This window comes from Schistocerca serialis, unplaced genomic scaffold, assembly GCF_023864345.2.
Source record: "Schistocerca serialis cubense isolate TAMUIC-IGC-003099 unplaced genomic scaffold, iqSchSeri2.2 HiC_scaffold_740, whole genome shotgun sequence".
Classification (NCBI taxonomy): Eukaryota; Metazoa; Arthropoda; class Insecta; order Orthoptera; family Acrididae; genus Schistocerca; species Schistocerca serialis.
The window spans coordinates 12501-20000 of NW_026048343.1; the positions used below are offsets into that span (position 1 = coordinate 12501).

Sequence of the window (7500 nt, forward strand, 5' to 3'; positions counted from 1 at the left end):
CCGCCGACGCTCGCACCGGCCGCTACGGGCCTGGCACCCTCTACGGGCCGTGGCCTCATTCAAGTTGGACTTGGGCTCGGCGCGAGGCGTCGGGGTAGTGGACCCTCCCAAACACCACATGCCACGACAGGCGGCAGCCTGCGGGGTTCGGTGCTGGACTCTTCCCTGTTCGCTCGCCGCTACTGGGGGAATCCTTGTTAGTTTCTTTTCCTCCGCTTAGTAATATGCTTAAATTCAGCGGGTAGTCTCGCCTGCTCTGAGGTCGTTGTACGAGGTGTCGCACGCCACACCGCCAGCCGGCTGTGCACGCTACCGAGTAAGTACCGGTATGCGAACCGCCAGGCGACGGGCGCGCATCGCACGTTTAAGGAGACGCGGCCGGCCCCACAGGCGGCCACGACACTCCCAGGTCTGCGAAGCGGGGCAAACGCCGCGCGCTTCAGTATACGTAGCCGACCCTCAGCCAGACGTGGCCCGGGAACGGAATCCATGGACCGCAATGTGCGTTCGAAACGTCGATGTTCATGTGTCCTGCAGTTCACATGTCGACGCGCAATTTGCTGCGTTCTTCATCGACCCACGAGCCGAGTGATCCACCGTCCTGGGTGATCTTTTCATAGTTTCCACCATCTCTTTCGAGACAGTTGCATAGGCGGGACTGAGGCGTGTGGCGGCCCTGTTCCAGCGTTCAGTGTCCAACGGCCTCACGGCCGATGGGCGTCGTACGGCTCCACACCGGAGCGGACAGGCAGTCGGGCGAAAGTCATTCAAAACCGGCGCCAGGCGCCAGGTGCCGCAGGCCAGCCGCTCCAGCGCTTCAGCGCTCGTACCACACAACATTGCCGTTAGTTTTGAGACGAACGCGTGGTTCCGCACGCGGCGCACGGCTACTGCGAGCCGTACAGGTAGCTGCGTGTTGCGCGACACGACACGCACATCGAAAGACATGCAGTCTAGTCGGTAATGATCCTTCCGCAGGTTCACCTACGGAAACCTTGTTACGACTTTTACTTCCTCTAAATGATCAAGTTTGGTCATCTTTCCGGTAGCATCGGCAACGACAGAGTCAATGCCGCGTACCAGTCCGAAGACCTCACTAAATCATTCAATCGGTAGTAGCGACGGGCGGTGTGTACAAAGGGCAGGGACGTAATCAACGCGAGCTTATGACTCGCGCTTACTGGGAATTCCTCGTTCATGGGGAACAATTGCAAGCCCCAATCCCTAGCACGAAGGAGGTTCAGCGGGTTACCCCGACCTTTCGGCCTAGGAAGACACGCTGATTCCTTCAGTGTAGCGCGCGTGCGGCCCAGAACATCTAAGGGCATCACAGACCTGTTATTGCTCAATCTCGTGCGGCTAGAAGCCGCCTGTCCCTCTAAGAAGAAAAGTAATCGCTGACAGCACGAAGGATGTCACGCGACTAGTTAGCAGGCTAGAGTCTCGTTCGTTATCGGAATTAACCAGACAAATCGCTCCACCAACTAAGAACGGCCATGCACCACCACCCACCGAATCAAGAAAGAGCTATCAATCTGTCAATCCTTCCGGTGTCCGGGCCTGGTGAGGTTTCCCGTGTTGAGTCAAATTAAGCCGCAGGCTCCACTCCTGGTGGTGCCCTTCCGTCAATTCCTTTAAGTTTCAGCTTTGCAACCATACTTCCCCCGGAACCCAAAAGCTTTGGTTTCCCGGAGGCTGCCCGCCGAGTCATCGGAGGAACTGCGGCGGATCGCTGGCTGGCATCGTTTATGGTTAGAACTAGGGCGGTATCTGATCGCCTTCGAACCTCTAACTTTCGTTCTTGATTAATGAAAACATACTTGGCAAATGCTTTCGCTTCTGTTCGTCTTGCGACGATCCAAGAATTTCACCTCTAACGTCGCAATACGAATGCCCCCGCCTGTCCCTATTAATCATTACCTCGGGTTCCGAAAACCAACAAAATAGAACCGAGGTCCTATTCCATTATTCCATGCACACAGTATTCAGGCGGGCTTGCCTGCTTTAAGCACTCTAATTTGTTCAAAGTAAACGTGCCGGCCCACCGAGACACTCAATAAAGAGCACCCTGGTAGGATTTCAACGGGGTCCGCCTCGGGACGCACGAGCACGCACGAGGCGGTCGCACGCCTTCGGCTCGCCCCACCGGCAGGACGTCCCACGATACATGCCAGTTAAACACCGACGGGCGGTGAACCAACAGCGTGGGACACAAATCCAACTACGAGCTTTTTAACCGCAACAACTTTAATATACGCTATTGGAGCTGGAATTACCGCGGCTGCTGGCACCAGACTTGCCCTCCAATAGATACTCGTTAAAGGATTTAAAGTGTACTCATTCCGATTACGGGGCCTCGGATGAGTCCCGTATCGTTATTTTTCGTCACTACCTCCCCGTGCCGGGAGTGGGTAATTTGCGCGCCTGCTGCCTTCCTTGGATGTGGTAGCCGTTTCTCAGGCTCCCTCTCCGGAATCGAACCCTGATTCCCCGTTACCCGTTACAACCATGGTAGGCGCAGAACCTACCATCGACAGTTGATAAGGCAGACATTTGAAAGATGCGTCGCCGGTACGAGGACCGTGCGATCAGCCCAAAGTTATTCAGAGTCACCAAGGCAAACGGACCGGACGAGCCGACCGATTGGTTTTGATCTAATAAAAGCGTCCCTTCCATCTCTGGTCGGGACTCTGTTTGCATGTATTAGCTCTAGAATTACCACAGTTATCCAAGTAACGTGGGTACGATCTAAGGAACCATAACTGATTTAATGAGCCATTCGCGGTTTCACCTTAATGCGGCTTGTACTGAGACATGCATGGCTTAATCTTTGAGACAAGCATATGACTACTGGCAGGATCAACCAGGGAGCTGCGTCAACTAGAGCTGAGCAGCCGGCCGCCCGGGAGTGTGTCCCGGGGGCCCGCGCGAACACGCAAGCGTCCGCTCAATTATTCTGCAAACAGGAGGAGGCTGAGCTCCCCTGCACAACACACCTCGAAACCCTCTCAGGTCCCGGCGGCGCGCAGCGCCGTCCTAAGTACTTGGTCGGGTTCGAGAGAGGCGCAATCGCCCGGAGTTAGGCGAGTAGACGCTTTAGGTGCGACCACCCGTGCTCCCAACTGAGCTTGCCGCTGCCGACAGAGGCCCGGGAGCGTGCTGTCGTGGCATTGCTGGCGGGAGACAACACGCGCCACCTACGGTGACCGGCAGCTCCAACGCCAGCGCCACAGAAGGACAAAAGCCCCACTTGGGTGCCGAAGCGAACTCTCCCAGCACAGCGCACGCGCCAACACGTCCGCACAGCTGCGATACAAACCACCTGCGAGAACCGCTGGGGCGACCGAGCAGCAGACGGCGTCGCGGCGCCGAGCGCCGGGCGGCGGCGCATCCTCAGCGCACACAGTCCTCAATCGGACCAGCACACTGCAGATGGCCACCGCGCTTCGCACCGGGCCCGCGAGGACCTACTTTGGCCGCAAGGCGCCGCGAGCAGGGGGCGCCGGCGCGCAGCTGCGCCGCCTGCCGCGTCCGTCGGCCGGCGCGCCTGCCACTGGCCGCCCCCACCAGCCGGCTGTAGCGCGTGCGCCCACGCACCGCGCTGCCAGCACGCCGGGCGGCCCCCCCTCACCGGCCGGGGACGGTCCCACCCAGCCACCGCCGCGTATCGCCTCACACCCAGATCCCCTTTCGCGTTCGTGGGCATGGTGGGTCCCCTTTCACGTTCGTGGGCATGGTGGGTATCCCTGAAACAACCGGTTAATAGCTCGACCGATCGTCGCCAACACTGATTCACCTCTAGCGAGAACAACCGCACCACAACGGGTTACCTGTTGTTCATTTGCGTAACGTCACCAGCAAACGTAGACGTCCATCGCCATTTGCAACGAGTATTGCATGCCTGTGTCAGGTGTCACAACACACTACGTCTGCCCACATAGACGCAACAACATGTGCACGCCTCGAGAACACGTGGAAGGTAGCCCCCGTACGTATGCGGTGTCCATTGCGCGAACGACTGTCAGCCGGCCTCTGCAGGATGTCGCAGATGTGGAACGCGGTGCAACATGCTATCACGGTGTGTGAGAAGAGACGACTACGTCCGAATACACGCTCCACTACATCAACAGACTGCTCATGCTGATCGCCATCCAGGGCGTCCGTTCCTCCCACACGTCTGAATGGCGTACCACACTGCAATCCAGCTCTTATAGGGAGACGACACGTAGCTGCGTGCACAATATTTGGACTGTATGGTCTGCCGTTGCTAGGCGCAGTCGTCGTACGGTCACACATGTGCCACGATGTATCATTCAGTACATACGGACCAATGTGCAGTACAGTTTGTGGGTTTTGCGTACATCGGCGGACAGGTGACAGGCCGTACCACAACGTAGGCTGAGTACGTCGGCATGCGAAGGGCATTGAACATGCAAACTTCTCAACGACCAGCTTGCGAAGGCAGGGGGGAAGGGGGGGGGGCATGTACGTCCTGCTGCTATCCACATTACAGTGTATAGCAGGAGCATGTGGAAAGTCAGCAACACCTGCAAGGTGTTTAACATGACGCGATACACAGGGGACCGGGCAGTGCGAATAGCGAACTATATTGCGAGGGTTGCGGTTAGGCAACACTACACTAATTTAACGAGTTGCATAACAATTACAGAGCAGGTTCAGCGACAACGTGCGTCAGGTTAAGGCGCAATATAGGTTAGGTTGAGGCACAATATAGGTTAGGTTAAGGCACAACATGGGTTACGTTAAGGCACAAATTGGGTTACGTTAAGGCACAACATGGGTTACGTTAAGGCACAACATGGGTTACGTTAAGGCACAAATTAGGTTACGTTAAGGCACAAATTAGGTTACGTTAAGGCACAAATTAGGTTACGTTAAGGCACAAATTAGGTTACGTTAAGGCACAAATTAGGTTACGTTAAGGCACAAATTAGGTTACGTTAAGGCACAAATTAGGTTACGTTAAGGCACAAATTAGGTTACGTTAAGGCACAAATTAGGTTACGTTAAGGCACAAATTAGGTTACGTTAAGGCACAAATTAGGTTACGTTAAGGCACAAATTAGGTTACGTTAAGGCACAAATTAGGTTACGTTAAGGCACAAATTAGGTTACGTTAAGGCACAAATTAGGTTACGTTAAGGCACAAATTAGGTTACGTTAAGGTACAATATGGGTTAGGTTAAGGTACAATATGGGTTAGGTTAAGGTACAATATGGGTTAGGTTAAGGTACAATATGGGTTAGGTTAAGGCACAACGTAGGTTAGGTTAAGGCACAACGTAGGTTAGGTTAAGGCACAACATAGGTTAGGTTAAGGCACAACATAGGTTAGGTTAAGGCACAACATAGGTTAGGTTAAGGCACAACATAGGTTAGGTTAAGGCACAACATAGGTTAGGTTAAGGCACAACATAGGTTAGGTTAAGGCACAACGTAGGTTAGGTTAAGGCACAACATAGGTTAGGTTAAGGCACAACATAGGTTAGGTTAAGGCACAACATAGGTTAGGTTAAGGCACAACGTAGGTTAGGTTAAGGCACAACGTAGGTTAGGTTAAGGCACAACGTAGGTTAGGTTAAGGCACAACGTAGGTTAGGTTAAGGCACAACGTAGGTTAGGTTAAGGCACAACGTAGGTTAGGTTAAGGCACAACGTAGGTTAGGTTAAGGCACAACGTAGGTTAGGTTAAGGCACAACGTAGGTTAGGTTAAGGCACAACGTAGGTTAGGTTAAGGCACAACGTAGGTTAGGTTAAGGCACAACGTAGGTTAGGTTAAGGCACAACGTAGGTTAGGTTAAGGCACAACGTAGGTTAGGTTAAGGCACAACATAGGTTAGGTTAAGGCACAACATAGGTTAGGTTAAGGCACAACATAGGTTAGGTTAAGGCACAACATAGGTTAGGTTAAGGCACAACATAGGTTAGGTTAAGGCACAACATAGGTTAGGTTAAGGCACAACATAGGTTAGGTTAAGGCACAACATAGGTTAGGTTAAGGCACAACATAGGTTAGGTTAAGGCACAACGTAGGTTAGGTTAAGGCACAACGTAGGTTAGGTTAAGGCACAACGTAGGTTAGGTTAAGGCACAACGTAGGTTAGGTTAAGGCACAACGTAGGTTAGGTTAAGGCACAACGTAGGTTAGGTTAAGGCACAACGTAGGTTAGGTTAAGGTACAACGTAGGTTAGGTTAAGGTACAACGTAGGTTAGGTTAAGGTACAACGTAGGTTAGGTTAAGGTACAACGTAGGTTAGGTTAAGGTACAACGTAGGTTAGGTTAAGGTACAACGTAGGTTAGGTTAAGGTACAACGTAGGTTAGGTTAAGGTACAACGTAGGTTAGGTTAAGGTACAACGTAGGTTAGGTGAAGGCGCAATGTAGGTTAGGTTAAGGTACGATATACCTTAGGTTAAGGTACAATATCGCTTAGGTTAAGGTACAATATAGCTTAGGTTAAGGTACACGTTGTAGGGAAAGGTGTATTTTGGGGGGGGAGGGGGCGGCAGGTTCGTTGATAGTGATTATCGTAAGTGCATGCCTGCGGGATCATCCGATTTGTCACGTCAGGATGCACTTGTGGCTCATGACAGGCGGCGCTCCGATTCCAAGGTTGTGGCAGATCTGTGTCTTTCATTCCTGCCATTGTTTGTGTACTGTGACAGGAGGCAGTATTGTGATGTTGGGTGCACCCCTGTGTAGGACATGTGTGGGTGTTCGTGGCTTAGCTGAGCAATGGCGGATGTCGGAAGGGTGGGATATTCTGTTTTCTGGGTGGACCTCCCGGTCTGGTTATGATAGTGTGGATTGTGTAATGTGGCGGAGAGGATGCACCGGATGTTCTTCCATGCTGGTGGTTAGATATTGTGTGTGTGCCTGTTAGAGGCAGAGAGTAGTGTGTGATAGTGTCTGGCTGACGTGTGGTTCTCATTGTGTGCAGAGTCTTTCAGCATGTATAGGGACGGTTGTATATATTATCTGTATTCTGATGGCTCTGCATCTATTACTAATCAGTGCCGTGTATACGGTTACTCTGGTTCCAGTCGAAACTGTTCTATCTCTGTACATTAGTGACACTGCGGCTCCACTATGTTGCCGCCCCTGTCGGCCGTTTCCCCCAGTGTGTGGCTAATGATTATCAGCAATCAGTCTATTAGTCAATACCGGTAGTGTGACGACGTGAAATGTCCGGGATGGGGGAAGCTACACGCTTCCCGTGGGTCAGGGCCTAGAAAGACTCTTCCCACGCAGGAGGCTCGGACTGTCATTACTCTTCCGAGAAATATATTTGCCCAGCGTTTTTTGCGACTGCGAGTGCGACGCGTACGAGTACCGACATGGATGGGGCGCTTCCTAGCTGATCGCTCAGCATCGGAGAAATATATTTGCCCAACGTTTTTTGCGACTGCGAGTGCAACGCCCAAGGGTACCGACGTGGATGGGGCGCTTCCTAGCTGATCGCTCGGCATGGGAATCC

At 52.8% G+C, this 7500-nt stretch overlaps 3 non-coding genes across 3 annotated transcripts in view; all 3 read right to left on the minus strand.

Annotated features, from left to right (window-relative positions):
• Positions 1–265, minus strand: part of LOC126450390 (large subunit ribosomal RNA) — a 4222-nt gene extending 3957 nt beyond the window's left edge. The window contains exon 1 of the ribosomal RNA XR_007584428.1: positions 1–265. This exon is cut by the window's left edge and continues 3957 nt beyond it. This is a non-coding gene — a ribosomal RNA (large subunit ribosomal RNA).
• Positions 266–453: 188 nt separating this feature from the next.
• LOC126450394 (5.8S ribosomal RNA) lies at positions 454–608 on the minus strand. The gene has a single exon (XR_007584431.1). It is a non-coding gene; the product is annotated as a 5.8S ribosomal RNA (ribosomal RNA).
• Positions 609–961: 353 nt separating this feature from the next.
• LOC126450387 (small subunit ribosomal RNA) lies at positions 962–2870 on the minus strand. The gene has a single exon (XR_007584425.1). It is a non-coding gene; the product is annotated as a small subunit ribosomal RNA (ribosomal RNA).
• Positions 2871–7500: the final 4630 nt, after the last annotated feature.